A 5732-nucleotide genomic window follows, 5' to 3' on the forward strand; every position below is an offset into this window, starting at 1 on the left:
TCTCCCAAATACAATCATACAATCACAATCATACAATCACAATCATACAATCACAATCATACAATCACAATCATACAATCACAATCATACAATCACAATCACACAATCATAATCAAGCAGTCACAATCATACAATCACAATCATACAATCACAATCATACAATCACAATCATACAATCACAATCATACAATCACAGTCATACAATCACAATCATACAATCACAATTATACTGTCACAATCATACAATCACAATCATACAATCACAATCATACAATCACAATCATACAATCGCAAGCATACAATCACAATCATACAATCTCAATCATACAATCACAATCATACAGTCATAATCATACAATTACAATCATACAATCACAATCATACTATCACAATCATACAATCACAATCATACAATCACAATCATACAATCACAATCATACAATCACAATCATACAATCGCAATCATACAATCACAATCATACAATCACAATCATACAATCACAATCATACAATCACAATCATACAATCACAATCAAAGAATCACAATCATACAATCACAATCATACAATCGCAAGCATACAATCACAATCATACAATCTCAATCATACAATCACAATCATACAGTCATAATCATACAATTACAATCGTACATCACACTCATACAATCACAATCATACAATCGCAATCATACAATTACAATATCCCAAATACAATCTCCCAAATACAATCATACAATCACAATCATACAATCACAATCATACAATCGCAATCATACAATTACAATATACCAAATACAATCTCCCAAATACAATCATACAATCACAATCATACAATCACAATCATACAATCACAATCATACAATCATAATCATACAATTACAATCATACATCACAATCATACAATCACAATCATACAATCGCAATCATACAATCACAATCATACAATCACAATCATACAATCACAATCATACAATCACAATCATACAATCACAATCATACAATCACAATCATACAATTACAATCTCCCAAATACAATCTCCCAAATACAATCTCCCAAATACAATCATACAATCACAATCATACAATCACAATCATACAATCACAATCATACAATCACAATCATACAATCACAATCATACAATCACAATCATACAATCACAATCATACAATCACAATCATACAATCACAATCATACAATCACAATCATACAATCACAATCATACAATCACAATCATACAATCACAATCATACAATCACAATCATACAATCACAATCATACAATCACAATCATACAATCACAATCATACAATCACAATCATACAATCACAATCATACAATCACAATCATACAATCACAATCATACAATCACAATCATACAATCACAATCATACAATCACAATCATACAATCAAAATCATACATTCAAAATCATGCAATCACAATCATACAATCACAATCATGCAATCACAATCATGCAATCACAATCATACAATCACAATCATACAATCACAATCCTACAATCACAATCGTACAATCACAATCGTACAATCACAATCGCACAACCACAATCAGACAACCACAATCATACAATCACAATCATACAATCACAATCATACAATCACAATCATACAATCACAATCATACAATCACAATCATACTTTCACAATCATACTATCACAATCATACAATCACAATCGTACAATCACAGTCGTACAATAACAATCATACAATAACAATCATATAATCACAATCATACTATCACAATCATACAATCACAATCATACAATCACAATCATACAATCACAATCATACAACCACAATCATACAATCACAATCATACAATCACAATCATACAATCACAATCATACAATCACAATCAAAGAATCACAATCATACAATCACAATCATACAATCGCAATCATACAATCACAATCATACAATCTCAATCATACAATCACAATCATACAATCATAATCATACAATTAGAATCATACATCACAATCATACAATCACAATCATACAATCACAATCATACAATTACAATATCCCAAATACAATCTCCCAAATACAATCATACAATCACAATCATACAATCGCAAGCATACAATTACAATCATACAATCTCAATCATACAATCACAATCATACAATCACAATCATACAATTATAATCATAATATTACAATCATGCATCACAATCATACAATCACAATCATACAATCGCAATCATACAATCACAATCATACAACCGCAATCATACAATTACAATCTCCCAAATACAATCTCCCAAATACAATCTCCCAACTACAATCTCCCAAATACAATCATACAATCACAATCATACAATCACAATCATACAATCACAATCATACAATCGCAATCATACAATTACACTCTCCCAAATACAATCTCCCAAATACAATCTCCCAAATACAGTCATACAATCACAATCATACAATCACAATCATACTGTCACAATCATACAATCACAATCATACAATCACAATCATACAATCACAATCATACAATCGCAATCATACAATTGCAATTTCCCAAATACAATCTCCCAAATACAATCTCCCAAATACAATCATACAATCACAATCATACAATCACAATCATACAATCACAATCATACAATCACAATCATACAATCACAATCATACAATCACAATCATACAATCGCAATCATACAATCACAATCATACAATCGCAACCATACAATTACAATCTCCCAAATACAATCTCCCAAATACAATCTCCCAACTACAATCTCCCAAATACAATCATACAATCGCAATCATACAATCACAATCATACCATCACAATCATACAATCACAATCATACAATTATAATCATAATATTACAATCATACATCACAATCATACAATCACAATCATACAATCGCAATCATACAATCACAATCATACAACCGCAATCATACAATTACAATCTCCCAAATACAATCTCCCAACTACAATCTCCCAAATACAATCATACAATCACAATCATACAATCACAATCATACAATCGCAATCATACAATTACAATCTCCCAAATACAATCTCCCAAATACAATCATACAATCACAATCATACAATCACAATCATACAATCACAATGATACAATCACAATGATACAATCACAATCATACTATCACAATCATACAATCACAATCATACAATCACAATCATACAATCACAATCATACAATCACAATCATACAATCACAATCATACAATCACAATCATACAATCACAATCATACAATCACAATCATACAATCACAATCATACAATCACAATCATACAATCACAATCATACAATCACAATCAAAGAATCACAATCATACAATCACAATCATACAATCGCAAGCATACAATCACAATCATACAATCTCAATCATACAATCACAATCATACAATCATAATCATACAATTACAATCATACATCACACTCATACAATCACAATCATACAATCGCAATCATACAATTACGATATCCCAAATACAATCTCCCAAATACAATCATACAATCACAATCATACAATCACAATCATACAATCACAATCATACAATCGCAATCATACAATTACAATATCCCAAATACAATCTCCCAAATACAATCATACAATCACAATCATACAATCACAATCATACAATCATAATCATACAATTACAATCATACATCACAATCATACAATCACAATCATACAATCGCAATCATACAATCACAATCATACAATCACAATCATACAATCACAATCATACAATTACAATCTCCCAAATACAATCTCCCAAATACAATCTCCCTAATACAATCATACAATCACAATCATACAATCACAATCATACAATCACAATCATACAATCACAATCACACAATCATAATCAAGCAGTCACAATCATACAATCACAATCATACAATCACAATCATACAATCACAATCATACAATCACAATCATACAATCACAGTCATACAATCACAATCATACAATCACAATTATACTGTCACAATCATACAATCACAATCATACAATCACAATCATACAATCACAATCATACAATCGCAAGCATACAATCACAATCATACAATCTCAATCATACAATCACAATCATACAGTCATAATCATACAATTACAATCATACAATCACAATCATACTATCACAATCATACAATCACAATCATACAATCACAATCATACAATCACAATCATACAATCACAATCATACAATCGCAATCATACAATCACAATCATACAATCACAATCATACAATCACAATCATACAATCACAATCATACAATCACAATCATACAATCACAATCAAAGAATCACAATCATACAATCACAATCATACAATCGCAAGCATACAATCACAATCATACAATCTCAATCATACAATCACAATCATACAGTCATAATCATACAATTACAATCATACATCACACTCATACAATCACAATCATACAATCGCAATCATACAATTACAATATCCCAAATACAATCTCCCAAATACAATCATACAATCACAATCATACAATCACAATCATACAATCGCAATCATACAATTACAATATACCAAATACAATCTCCCAAATACAATCATACAATCACAATCATACAATCACAATCATACAATCACAATCATACAATCATAATCATACAATTACAATCATACATCACAATCATACAATCACAGTCATACAATCGCAATCATACAATCACAATCATACAATCACAATCATACAATCACAATCATACAATCACAATCATACAATCACAATCATACAATCACAATCATACAATTACAATCTCCCAAATACAATCTCCCAAATACAATCTCCCAAATACAATCATACAATCACAATCATACAATCACAATCATACAATCACAATCATACAATCACAATCATACAATCACAATCATACAATCACAATCATACAATCACAATCATACAATCACAATCATACAATCACAATCATACAATCACAATCATACAATCACAATCATACAATCACAATCATACAATCACAATCATACAATCACAATCATACAATCACAATCATACAATCACAATCATACAATCACAATCATACAATCACAATCATACAATCACAATCATACAATCACAATCATACAATCAAAATCATACATTCAAAATCATGCAATCACAATCATACAATCACAATCATACAATTACAATCTCCCAAATACAATCTCCCAAATACAATCTCCCAAATACAATCATACAATCACAATCGTACAATCACAATTTCACAACCACAATCAGACAATCACAATCATACAATCACAATCATACAATCACAATCATACAATCACAATCATACAATCACAATCATACAATCACAATCATACTTTCACAATCATACTATCACAATCATACAATCACAATCATACAATCACAGTCGTACAATAACAATCATACAATAACAATCATATAATCACAATCATACTATCACAATCATACAATCACAATCATACAATCACAATCATACAATCACAATCATACAACCACAATCATACAATCACAATCATACAGTCACAATCATACAATCACAATCATACAATCACAATCAAAGAATCACAATCATACAATCACAATCATACAATCGCAATCATACAATCACAATCATACAATCTCAATCATACAATTACAATCATACAATCATAATCATACAATTAGAATCATACATCACAATCATACAATCACAATC

Source organism: Megachile rotundata, unplaced genomic scaffold (genome assembly GCF_050947335.1).
Source record: "Megachile rotundata isolate GNS110a unplaced genomic scaffold, iyMegRotu1 scaffold0074, whole genome shotgun sequence".
NCBI classification, from domain to species: domain Eukaryota; kingdom Metazoa; phylum Arthropoda; class Insecta; order Hymenoptera; family Megachilidae; genus Megachile; species Megachile rotundata.